We start from the raw sequence: 9,681 nt of genomic DNA, 5'->3' as shown, positions 1-9,681 counted from the left end.
GTTCCAAAAATACGAAAACCATCAACCATGAAGCGGTGGCCACCCGAGCATAGAAATAGCAAGAAAGAAAACAAAAAAAACCGCACGTAAAATCTAAAAAAACGCAAACGGGCAACGAAAAAAGGGGGGGGGGGGTGCAACACGAGGACTTCCCAGGGGGTCACACATCCTAGTACTACTCTCTCCCAAGCACGCTTAACTGCGGAGTTCTGATGGGATCCGGTGCATTAGTGCTGGTATGATCGCACCCGAAATACTGTCCATGCTTATTGCTTGTATGTCTTAAAAGACACAGAACCTCCCTTGTTTTCGTACGCGAGGCGTGGGACCCACGTGACCGATCGGCTCCGTTCCAAAAATACGAAGACCATGAACCATGAAACGGAGGCCACCCGAGCATAGAAATAGCAAGAAAAAAAAAACAAAAAAAAACCGCACGTAAAATCTAAAAAAACGCAAACGGACAACGAAAAAGGGGGGGTGCAACACGAGGACTTCCCAAGGGGTCACCCATCCTAGTACTACTCTCGCCCAAGCACGCTTAACTGCGGAGTTCTGATGGGATCCGGTGCATTAGTGCTGGTATGATCGCACTCGAAATACTATCCATGCTTATTGCTTTTATGTCTTAAAAGACGCAGAACCTCCTTTGTTTTCGTACGCGAGGCGTGGGATCCACGTGACCGATGGGCTCCGTTCCAAAAATACGAAAACCATAACCATGAAGCGGAGGCCACCCGAGCATAGAAATAGCAAGAAAGAAAAAAAAACAAAAAAAAAACCGCACGTAAAATCTAAAAAAACGCAAACGGACAACGAAAAAGGGGGGTGCAACACAAGGACTTCCCAGGGGGTCACCCATCCTAGTACTACTCTCGCCCAAGCACGCTTAACGACGGAGTTCTGATGGGATCCGGTGCATTAGTGCTGGTATGATCGCACCCGAAATACTATCCATGCTTATTGCTTGTATGTCTTAAAAGACGCAGAACCTCCTTTGTTTTCGTACGCGAGGCGTGGGACCCACGTGACCGATCGGCTCCGTTCCAAAAATACGAAAACCATCAACCATGAAGCGGAGGCCACCCGAGCATACAAATAGCAAGAAAGAAAAAAAAACAAAAAAAAAACCGCACGTAAAATCTAAAAAAACGCAAACGGACAACGAAAAAAGGGGGGGTGCAACACGAGGACTTACCAGGGGGTCACCCATCCTAGTAGTACTCTCGCCCAAGCACGCTTAACTGCGGAGTTCTGATGGGATCCGGTGCATTAGTGCTGGTATGATCGCACCCGAAATACTATCCATGCTTATTGCTTTTATGTCTTAAAAGACGCAGAACCTCCTTTGTTTTCGTACGCGAGGCGTGGAACCCACGTGACCGATCGGCTCCGTTCCAAAAATACGAAAACCATCAACCATGAAGCGGAGGCCACCCGAGCATAGAAATAGCAAGAAAGAAAAAAAAAAACAAAAAAAACCGCACGTAAAATCTAAAAAAACGCAAACGGACAACGAAAAAGGGGGGTGCAACACGAGGACTTCCCAGGGGGTCACCCATCCTAGTACTACTCTCGCCCAAGCACGCTTAACTACGGAGTTCTGATGGGATCCGGTGCATTAGTGCTGGTATGATCGCACCCGAAATACTATCCATGCTTATTGCTTGTATGTCTTAAAAGACGCAGAACCTCCTTTGTTTTCGTACGCGAGGCGTGGGACCCACGTGACCGATCGGCTCCGTTCCAAAAATACGAAGACCATGAACCATGAAACGAAGGCCACCCGAGCATAGAAATAGCAAGAAAGAAAAAAAAAACAAAAAAAACCGCACGTAAAATCTAAAAAAACGCAAACGGACAACGAAAAAGGGGGGAGCAACACGAGGACTTCCCAGGGGGTCACCCATCCTAGTACTACTCTCGCCCAAGCACGCTTAACTGCGGAGTTCTGATGGGATCCGGTGCATTAGTGCTGGTATGATCGCACCCGAAATACTATCCATGCTTATTGCTTGTATGTCTTAAAAGACGCAGAACCTCCTTTGTTTTCGTACGCGAGGCGTGGGACCCACGTGACCGATCAGCTCCGTTCCAAAAATACGAAGACCATCAACCATGAAGCGGAGGCCACCCGAGCATAGAAATAGCAAGAAAGAAAAAAAAACAAAAAAAAAAACGCACGTAAAATCTAAAAAAACGCAAACGGACAACGAAAAAGGGGGGTGCAACACGAGGACTTCCCATGGGGTCACCCATCCTAGTACTACTCTCTCCCAAGCACGCTTAACTGCGGAGTTCTGATGGGATCCGGTGCATTAGTGCTGGTATGATCGCACCCGAAATACTGTCCATGCTTATTGCTTGTATGTCTTAAAAGACACAGAACCTCCCTTGTTTTCGTACGCGAGGCGTGGGACCCACGTGACCGATCGGCTCCGTTCCAAAAATACGAAGACCATGAACCATGAAACGGAGGCCACCCGAGCATAGAAATAGCAAGAAAAAAAAAACAAAAAAAAACCGCACGTAAAATCTAAAAAAACGCAAACGGACAACGAAAAAGGGGGGGTGCAACACGAGGACTTCCCAAGGGGTCACCCATCCTAGTACTACTCTCGCCCAAGCACGCTTAACTGCGGAGTTCTGATGGGATCCGGTGCATTAGTGCTGGTATGATCGCACCCGAAATACTATCCATGCTTATTGCTTTTATGTCTTAAAAGACGCAGAACCTCCTTTGTTTTCGTACGCGAGGCGTGGGACCCACGTGACCGATCGGCTCCGTTCCAAAAATACGAAGACCATGAACCATGAAACGAAGGCCACCCGAGCATAGAAATAGCAAGAAAGAAAAAAAAACGAAAAAAAACCGCACGTAAAATCTAAAAAAACGCAAACGGACAACGAAAAAGGGGGGTGCAACACGAGGACTTCCCAGGGGGTCACCCATCCTAGTACTACTCTCGCCCAAGGACGCTTAACTGCGGAGTTCTGATGTGATCCGGTGCATTAGTGCTGGTATGATCGCACCCGAAATACTATCCATGCTTATTGCTTGTATGTCTTAAAAGACGCAGAACCTCCTTTGTTTTCGTACGCGAGGCGTGGGACCCACGTGACCGATCGGCTCCGTTCCAAAAATACGAAGACCATGAACCATGAAACGAAGGCCACCCGAGCATAGAAATAGCAAGAAAGAAAAAAAAAACAAAAAAAAACCGCACGTAAAATCTAAAAAAACGCAAACGGACAACGAAAAAGGGGGGTGCAACACGAGGACTTCCCAGGGGGTCACCCATCCTAGTACTACTCTCGCCCAAGCACGCTTAACTGCGGAGTACTGATGGGATCCGGTGCATTAGTGCTGGTATGATCGCACCCGAAATACTGTCCATGCTTATTGCTTGTATGTCTTAAAAGACACAGAACCTCCTTTGTTTTCGTACGCGAGGCGTGGGACCCACGTGACCGATCGGCTCCGTTCCAAAAATACGAAGACCATGAACCATGAAACGGAGGCCACCCGAGCATAGAAATAGCAAGAAAAAAAAAACAAAAAAAAACCGCACGTAAAATCTAAAAAAACGCAAACGGACAACGAAAAAGGGGGGTGCAACACGAGGACTTCCCAGGGGGTCACCCATCCTAGTACTACTCTCGCACAAGCACGCTTAACTGCGGAGTTCTGATGGGATCCGGTGCATTAGTGCTGGAATGATCGCACCCGAAATACTATCCATGCTTATTGCTTTTATGTCTTAAAAGACGCAGAACCTCCTTTGTTTTCGTACGCGAGACGTGGGACCCACGTGACCGATCGGCTCTGTTCCAAAAATACGAAAACCATCAACCATGAAGCGGTGGCCACCCGAGCATAGAAATAGCAAGAAAGAAAACAAAAAAAAACCGCACGTAAAATCTAAAAAAACGCAAACGGGCAACGAAAAAGGGGGGGGGGGGTTGCAACACGAGGACTTCCCAGGGGGTAACACATCCTAGTACTACTCTCTCCCAAGCACGCTTAACTGCGGAGTTCTGATGGGATCCGGTGCATTAGTGCTGGTATGATCGCACCCGAAATACTGTCCATGCTTATTGCTTGTATGTCTTAAAAGACACAGAACCTCCTTTGTTTTCGTACGCGAGGCGTGGGACCCACGTGACCGATCGGCTCCGTTCCAAAAATACGAAGACCATGAACCATGAAACGGAGGCCACCCGAGCATAGAAATAGCAAGAAATAAAAAACAAAAAAAAACCGCACGTAAAATCTAAAAAAACGCAAACGGACAACGAAAAAGGGGGGGTGCAACACGAGGACTTCCGAAGGGGTCACCCATCCTAGTACTACTCTCGCCCAAGCACGCTTAACTGCGGAGTTCTGATGGGATCCGGTGCATTAGTGCTGGTATGATCGCACTCGAAATACTATCCATGCTTATTGCTTTTATGTCTTAAAAGACGCAGAACCTCCTTTGTTTTCGTACGCGAGGCGTGGGATCCACGTGACCGATGGGCTCCGTTCCAAAAATACGAAAACCATCAACCATGAAGCGGAGGCCACCCGAGCATAGAAATAGCAAGAAAGAAAAAAAACAAAAAAAAACCGCACGTAAAATCTAAAAAAACGCAAACGGACAACGAAAAAGGGGGGTGCAACACAAGGACTTCCCAGGGGGTCACCCATCCTAGTACTACTCTCGCCCAAGCACGCTTAACTACGGAGTTCTGATGGGATCCGGTGCATTAGTGCTGGTATGATCGCACCCGATATACTATCCATGCTTATTGCTTGTATGTCTTAAAAGACGCAGAACCTCCTTTGTTTTCGTACGCGAGGCGTGGGACCCACGTGACCGATCGGCTCCGTTCCAAAAATACGAAAACCATCAACCATGAAGCGGAGGCCACCCGAGCATACAAATAGCAAGAAAGAAAAAAAAACAAAAAAAAAACCGCACGTAAAATCTAAAAAAACGCAAACGGACAACGAAAAAAGGGGGGGTGCAACACGAGGACTTACCAGGGGGTCACCCATCCTAGTAGTACTCTCGCCCAAGCACGCTTAACTGCGGAGTTCTGATGGGATCCGGTGCATTAGTGCTGGTATGATCGCACCCGAAATACTATCCATGCTTATTGCTTTTATGTCTTAAAAGACGCAGAACCTCCTTTGTTTTCGTACGCGAGGCGTGGAACCCACGTGACCGATCGGCTCCATTCCAAAAATACGAAAACCATCAACCATGAAGCGGAGGCCACCCGAGCATAGAAATAGCAAGAAAGAAAAAAAAACAAAAAAAACCGCACGTAAAATCTAAAAAAACGCAAACGGACAACGAAAAAGGGGGGTGCAACACGAGGACTTCCCAGGGGGTCACCCATCCTAGTACTACTCTCGCCCAAGCACGCTTAACTACGGAGTTCTGATGGGATCCGGTGCATTAGTGCTGATATGATCGCACCCGAAATACTATCCATGCTTATTGCTTGTATGTCTTAAAAGACGCAGAACCTCCTTTGTTTTCGTACGCGAGGCGTGGGACCCACGTGACCGATCGGCTCCGTTCCAAAAATACGAAGACCATGAACCATGAAACGAAGGCCACCCGAGCATAGAAATAGCAAGAAAGAAAAAAAAAACAAAAAAAAACCGCACGTAAAATCTAAAAAAACGCAAACGGACAACGAAAAAGGGGGGGTGCAACACGAGGACTTCCCAAGGGGTCACCCATCCTAGTACTACTCTCGCCCAAGCACGCTTAACTGCGGAGTTCTGATGGGATCCGGTGCATTAGTGCTGGTATGATCGCACCCGAAATACTATCCATGCTTATTGCTTTTATGTCTTAAAAGACGCAGAACCTCCTTTGTTTTTGTACGCGAGGCGTGGGACCCACGTGACCGATCGGCTCCGTTCCAAAAATACGAAGACCATGAACCATGAAACGAAGGCCACCCGAGCATAGAAATAGCAAGAAAGAAAAAAAAACAAAAAAAAACCGCACGTAAAATCTAAAAAAACGCAAACGGACAACGAAAAAGGGGGGTGCAACACGAGGACTTCCCAGGGGGTCACCCATCCTAGTACTACTCTCGCCCAAGGACGCTTAACTGCGGAGTTCTGATGGGATCCGGTGCATTAGTGCTGGTATGATCGCACCCGAAATACTATCCATGCTTATTGCTTGTATGTCTTAAAAGACGCAGAACCTCCTTTGTTTTCGTACGCGAGGCGTGGGACCCACGTGACCGATCGGCTCCGTTCCAAAAATACGAAGACCATGAACCATGAAACGAAGGCCACCCGAGCATAGAAATAGCAAGAAAGAAAAAAAAAACAAAAAAAAACCGCACGTAAAATCTAAAAAAACGCAAACGGACAACGAAAAAGGGGGGTGCAACACGAGGACTTCCCAGGGGGTCACCCATCCTAGTACTACTCTCGCCCAAGCACGCTTAACTGCGGAGTACTGATGGGATCCGGTGCATTAGTGCTGGTATGATCGCACCCGAAATACTGTCCATGCTTATTGCTTGTATGTCTTAAAAGACACAGAACCTCCTTTGTTTTCGTACGCGAGGCGTGGGACCCACGTGACCGATCGGCTCCGTTCCAAAAATACGAAGACCATGAACCATGAAACGGAGGCCACCCGAGCATAGAAATAGCAAGAAAAAAAAAACAAAAAAAAACCGCAAGTAAAATCTAAAAAAACGCAAACGGACAACGAAAAAGGGGGGTGCAACACGAGGACTTCCCAGGGGGTCACCCATCCTAGTACTACTCTCGCACAAGCACGCTTAACTGCGGAGTTCTGATGGGATGCGGTGCATTAGTGCTGGTATGATCGCACCCGAAATACTATCCATGCTTATTGCTTTTATGTCTTAAAAGACGCAGAACCTCCTTTGTTTTCGTACGCGAGACGTGGGACCCACGTGACCGATCGGCTCCGTTCCAAAAATACGAAAACCATCAACCATGAAGCGGTGGCCACCCGAGCATAGAAATAGCAAGAAAGAAAACAAAAAAAAACCGCACGTAAAATCTAAAAAAACGCAAACGGGCAACGAAAAAGGGGGGGGGGGGTTGCAACACGAGGACTTCCCAGGGGGTCACACATCCTAGTACTACTCTCTCCCAAGCACGCTTAACTGCGGAGTTCTGATGGGATCCGGTGCATTAGTGCTGGTATGATCGCACCCGAAATACTGTCCATGCTTATTGCTTGTATGTCTTAAAAGACACAGAACCTCCTTTGTTTTCGTACGCGAGGCGTGGGACCCACGTGACCGATCGGCTCCGTTCCAAAAATACGAAGACCATGAACCATGAAACGGAGGCCACCCGAGCATAGAAATAGCAAGAAATAAAAAACAAAAAAAAACCGCACGTAAAATCTAAAAAAACGCAAACGGACAACGAAAAAGGGGGGGTGCAACACGAGGACTTCCGAAGGGGTCACCCATCCTAGTACTACTCTCGCCCAAGCACGCTTAACTGCGGAGTTCTGATGGGATCCGGTGCATTAGTGCTGGTATGATCGCACTCGAAATACTATCCATGCTTATTGCTTTTATGTCTTAAAAGACGCAGAACCTCCTTTGTTTTCGTACGCGAGGCGTGGGATCCACGTGACCGATGGGCTCCGTTCCAAAAATACGAAAACCATCAACCATGAAGCGGAGGCCACCCGAGCATAGAAATAGCAAGAAAGAAAAAAAACAAAAAAAAAAACGCACGTAAAATCTAAAAAAACGCAAACGGACAACGAAAAAGGGGGGTGCAACACAAGGACTTCCCAGGGGGTCACCCATCCTAGTACTACTCTCGCCCAAGCACGCTTAACTACGGAGTTCTGATGGGATCCGGTGCATTAGTGCTGGTATGATCGCACCCGAAATACTATCCATGCTTATTGCTTGTATGTCTTAAAAGACGCAGAACCTCCTTTGTTTTCGTACGCGAGGCGTGGGACCCACGTGACCGATCGGCTCCGTTCCAAAAATACGAAAACCATCAACCATGAAGCGGAGGCCACCCGAGCATACAAATAGCAAGAAAGAAAAAAAAAACAAAAAAAAAACCGCACGTAAAATCTAAAAAAACGCAAACGGACAACGAAAAAAGGGGGGTGCAACACGAGGACTTACCAGGGGGTCACCCATCCTAGTAGTACTCTCGCCCAAGCACGCTTAACTGCGGAGTTCTGATGGGATCCGGTGCATTAGTGCTGGTATGATCGCACCCGAAATACTATCCATGCTTATTGCTTTTATGTCTTAAAAGACGCAGAACCTCCTTTGTTTTCGTACGCGAGGCGTGGAACCCACGTGACCGATCGGCTCCGTTCCAAAAATACGAAAACCATCAACCATGAAGCGGAGGCCACCCGAGCATAGAAATAGCAAGAAAGAAAAAAAAACAAAAAAAACCGCACGCAAAATCTAAAAAAACGCAAACGGACAACGAAAAAGGGGGGTGCAACACGAGGACTTCCCAGGGGGTCACCCATCCTAGTACTACTCTCGCACAAGCACGCTTAACTACGGAGTTCTGATGGGATCCGGTGCATTAGTGCTGGTATGATCGCACCCGAAATACTATCCATGCTTATTGCTTGTATGTCTTAAAAGACGCAGAACCTCCTTTGTTTTCGTACGCGAGGCGTGGGACCCACGTGACCGATCAGCTCCGTTCCAAAAATACGAAGACCATCAACCATGAAGCGGAGGCCACCCGAGCATAGAAATAGCAAGAAAGAAAAAAAAACAAAAAAAAACCGCACGTAAAATCTAAAAAAACGCAAACGGACAACGAAAAAGGGGGGTGTAACACGAGGACTTCCCATGGGGTCACCCATCCTAGTACTACTCTCTCCTAAGCACGCTTAACTGCGGAGTTCTGATGGGATCCGGTGCATTAGTGCTGGTATGATCGCACCCGAAATATTGTCCATGCTTATTGCTTGTATGTCTTAAAAGACACAGAACCTCCTTTGTTTTCGTACGCGAGGCGTGGGACCCACGTGACCGATCGGCTCCGTTCCAAAAATACGAAGACCATGAACCATGAAACGGAGGCCACCCGAGCATAGAAACAGCAAGAAAAAAAAAACAAAAAAAAACCGCATGTAAAATCTAAAAAAACGCAAACGGACAACGAAAAAGGGGGGGTGCAACACGAGGACTTCCCAAGGGGTCACCCATCCTAGTACTACTCTCGCCCAAGCACGCTTAACTGCGGAGTTCTGATGGGATCCGGTGCATTAGTGTTGGTCTGATCGCACCCGAAATACTATCCATGCTTATTGCTTTTATGTCTTAAAAGACGCAGAACCTCCTTTGTTTTCGTACGCGAGACGTGGGACCCACGTGACCGATCAGCTCCGTTCCAAAAATACGAAAACCATCAACCATGAAGCGGTGGCCACCCGAGCATAGAAATAGCAAGAAAGAAAACAAAAAAAAACCGCACGTAAAATCTAAAAAAACGCAAACGGGCAACGAAAAAGGGGGGGGGGGGTTGCAACACGAGGACTTCCCAGGGGGTCACACATCCTAGTACTACTCTCTCCCAAGCACGCTTAACTGCGGAGTTCTGATGGGATCCGGTGCATTAGTGCTGGTATGATCGCACCCGAAATACTGTCCATGCTTATTGCTTGTATGTCT

At 47.5% G+C, this 9,681-nt stretch overlaps 28 non-coding genes across 28 annotated transcripts; all 28 read right to left on the bottom strand.

Moving 5' to 3' along the window:
- Positions 1-131: 131 nt before the first annotated feature.
- On the bottom strand, positions 132-250 carry LOC145148979 (5S ribosomal RNA). The gene has a single exon (XR_013729840.1). It is a non-coding gene; the product is annotated as a 5S ribosomal RNA (ribosomal RNA).
- Positions 251-477: 227 nt separating this feature from the next.
- LOC145133935 (5S ribosomal RNA) lies at positions 478-596 on the bottom strand. Its single transcript, XR_013718833.1, has one exon. It is a non-coding gene; the product is annotated as a 5S ribosomal RNA (ribosomal RNA).
- Positions 597-825: 229 nt separating this feature from the next.
- LOC145141427 (5S ribosomal RNA) lies at positions 826-944 on the bottom strand. Its single transcript, XR_013722656.1, has one exon. It is a non-coding gene; the product is annotated as a 5S ribosomal RNA (ribosomal RNA).
- Positions 945-1,176: 232 nt separating this feature from the next.
- On the bottom strand, positions 1,177-1,295 carry LOC145147943 (5S ribosomal RNA). Its single transcript, XR_013728842.1, has one exon. It is a non-coding gene; the product is annotated as a 5S ribosomal RNA (ribosomal RNA).
- A 230-nt stretch (positions 1,296-1,525) lies between these two features.
- Positions 1,526-1,644, bottom strand: LOC145152400 (5S ribosomal RNA). The gene has a single exon (XR_013732920.1). It is a non-coding gene; the product is annotated as a 5S ribosomal RNA (ribosomal RNA).
- Positions 1,645-1,873: 229 nt separating this feature from the next.
- LOC145155458 (5S ribosomal RNA) lies at positions 1,874-1,992 on the bottom strand. The gene has a single exon (XR_013735897.1). It is a non-coding gene; the product is annotated as a 5S ribosomal RNA (ribosomal RNA).
- A 230-nt stretch (positions 1,993-2,222) lies between these two features.
- Positions 2,223-2,341, bottom strand: LOC145145629 (5S ribosomal RNA). The gene has a single exon (XR_013726592.1). It is a non-coding gene; the product is annotated as a 5S ribosomal RNA (ribosomal RNA).
- A 227-nt stretch (positions 2,342-2,568) lies between these two features.
- On the bottom strand, positions 2,569-2,687 carry LOC145153412 (5S ribosomal RNA). The gene has a single exon (XR_013733922.1). It is a non-coding gene; the product is annotated as a 5S ribosomal RNA (ribosomal RNA).
- Positions 2,688-2,916: 229 nt separating this feature from the next.
- LOC145146396 (5S ribosomal RNA) lies at positions 2,917-3,035 on the bottom strand. Its single transcript, XR_013727342.1, has one exon. It is a non-coding gene; the product is annotated as a 5S ribosomal RNA (ribosomal RNA).
- Positions 3,036-3,265: 230 nt separating this feature from the next.
- LOC145135558 (5S ribosomal RNA) lies at positions 3,266-3,384 on the bottom strand. Its single transcript, XR_013719882.1, has one exon. It is a non-coding gene; the product is annotated as a 5S ribosomal RNA (ribosomal RNA).
- Positions 3,385-3,610: 226 nt separating this feature from the next.
- On the bottom strand, positions 3,611-3,729 carry LOC145146797 (5S ribosomal RNA). The gene has a single exon (XR_013727724.1). It is a non-coding gene; the product is annotated as a 5S ribosomal RNA (ribosomal RNA).
- A 231-nt stretch (positions 3,730-3,960) lies between these two features.
- On the bottom strand, positions 3,961-4,079 carry LOC145150450 (5S ribosomal RNA). Its single transcript, XR_013731275.1, has one exon. It is a non-coding gene; the product is annotated as a 5S ribosomal RNA (ribosomal RNA).
- Positions 4,080-4,306: 227 nt separating this feature from the next.
- Positions 4,307-4,425, bottom strand: LOC145145643 (5S ribosomal RNA). Its single transcript, XR_013726606.1, has one exon. It is a non-coding gene; the product is annotated as a 5S ribosomal RNA (ribosomal RNA).
- A 228-nt stretch (positions 4,426-4,653) lies between these two features.
- LOC145154393 (5S ribosomal RNA) lies at positions 4,654-4,772 on the bottom strand. The gene has a single exon (XR_013734867.1). It is a non-coding gene; the product is annotated as a 5S ribosomal RNA (ribosomal RNA).
- A 232-nt stretch (positions 4,773-5,004) lies between these two features.
- LOC145147942 (5S ribosomal RNA) lies at positions 5,005-5,123 on the bottom strand. Its single transcript, XR_013728841.1, has one exon. It is a non-coding gene; the product is annotated as a 5S ribosomal RNA (ribosomal RNA).
- A 228-nt stretch (positions 5,124-5,351) lies between these two features.
- LOC145155633 (5S ribosomal RNA) lies at positions 5,352-5,470 on the bottom strand. The gene has a single exon (XR_013736062.1). It is a non-coding gene; the product is annotated as a 5S ribosomal RNA (ribosomal RNA).
- Positions 5,471-5,701: 231 nt separating this feature from the next.
- On the bottom strand, positions 5,702-5,820 carry LOC145153410 (5S ribosomal RNA). The gene has a single exon (XR_013733920.1). It is a non-coding gene; the product is annotated as a 5S ribosomal RNA (ribosomal RNA).
- Positions 5,821-6,049: 229 nt separating this feature from the next.
- LOC145141048 (5S ribosomal RNA) lies at positions 6,050-6,168 on the bottom strand. Its single transcript, XR_013722420.1, has one exon. It is a non-coding gene; the product is annotated as a 5S ribosomal RNA (ribosomal RNA).
- Positions 6,169-6,398: 230 nt separating this feature from the next.
- LOC145135551 (5S ribosomal RNA) lies at positions 6,399-6,517 on the bottom strand. Its single transcript, XR_013719881.1, has one exon. It is a non-coding gene; the product is annotated as a 5S ribosomal RNA (ribosomal RNA).
- A 226-nt stretch (positions 6,518-6,743) lies between these two features.
- Positions 6,744-6,862, bottom strand: LOC145149297 (5S ribosomal RNA). Its single transcript, XR_013730147.1, has one exon. It is a non-coding gene; the product is annotated as a 5S ribosomal RNA (ribosomal RNA).
- Positions 6,863-7,093: 231 nt separating this feature from the next.
- Positions 7,094-7,212, bottom strand: LOC145149923 (5S ribosomal RNA). The gene has a single exon (XR_013730759.1). It is a non-coding gene; the product is annotated as a 5S ribosomal RNA (ribosomal RNA).
- Positions 7,213-7,439: 227 nt separating this feature from the next.
- LOC145145642 (5S ribosomal RNA) lies at positions 7,440-7,558 on the bottom strand. Its single transcript, XR_013726605.1, has one exon. It is a non-coding gene; the product is annotated as a 5S ribosomal RNA (ribosomal RNA).
- A 229-nt stretch (positions 7,559-7,787) lies between these two features.
- LOC145154392 (5S ribosomal RNA) lies at positions 7,788-7,906 on the bottom strand. Its single transcript, XR_013734866.1, has one exon. It is a non-coding gene; the product is annotated as a 5S ribosomal RNA (ribosomal RNA).
- A 232-nt stretch (positions 7,907-8,138) lies between these two features.
- On the bottom strand, positions 8,139-8,257 carry LOC145147941 (5S ribosomal RNA). Its single transcript, XR_013728840.1, has one exon. It is a non-coding gene; the product is annotated as a 5S ribosomal RNA (ribosomal RNA).
- A 228-nt stretch (positions 8,258-8,485) lies between these two features.
- LOC145144719 (5S ribosomal RNA) lies at positions 8,486-8,604 on the bottom strand. Its single transcript, XR_013725724.1, has one exon. It is a non-coding gene; the product is annotated as a 5S ribosomal RNA (ribosomal RNA).
- Positions 8,605-8,833: 229 nt separating this feature from the next.
- Positions 8,834-8,952, bottom strand: LOC145149947 (5S ribosomal RNA). Its single transcript, XR_013730783.1, has one exon. It is a non-coding gene; the product is annotated as a 5S ribosomal RNA (ribosomal RNA).
- A 227-nt stretch (positions 8,953-9,179) lies between these two features.
- LOC145147257 (5S ribosomal RNA) lies at positions 9,180-9,298 on the bottom strand. The gene has a single exon (XR_013728165.1). It is a non-coding gene; the product is annotated as a 5S ribosomal RNA (ribosomal RNA).
- A 231-nt stretch (positions 9,299-9,529) lies between these two features.
- On the bottom strand, positions 9,530-9,648 carry LOC145149922 (5S ribosomal RNA). The gene has a single exon (XR_013730758.1). It is a non-coding gene; the product is annotated as a 5S ribosomal RNA (ribosomal RNA).
- Positions 9,649-9,681: the final 33 nt, after the last annotated feature.

This window comes from Lactuca virosa, chromosome 1 (genome assembly GCF_052849685.1).
Source record: "Lactuca virosa cultivar CGN04683 chromosome 1, Lactuca_virosa_CGN04683_v6, whole genome shotgun sequence".
Classification (NCBI taxonomy): Eukaryota; Viridiplantae; Streptophyta; class Magnoliopsida; order Asterales; family Asteraceae; genus Lactuca; species Lactuca virosa.
The sequence above is the reverse complement of the archived record's forward strand: the minus strand, read 5'-3'. Positions and strand labels throughout refer to the sequence as shown.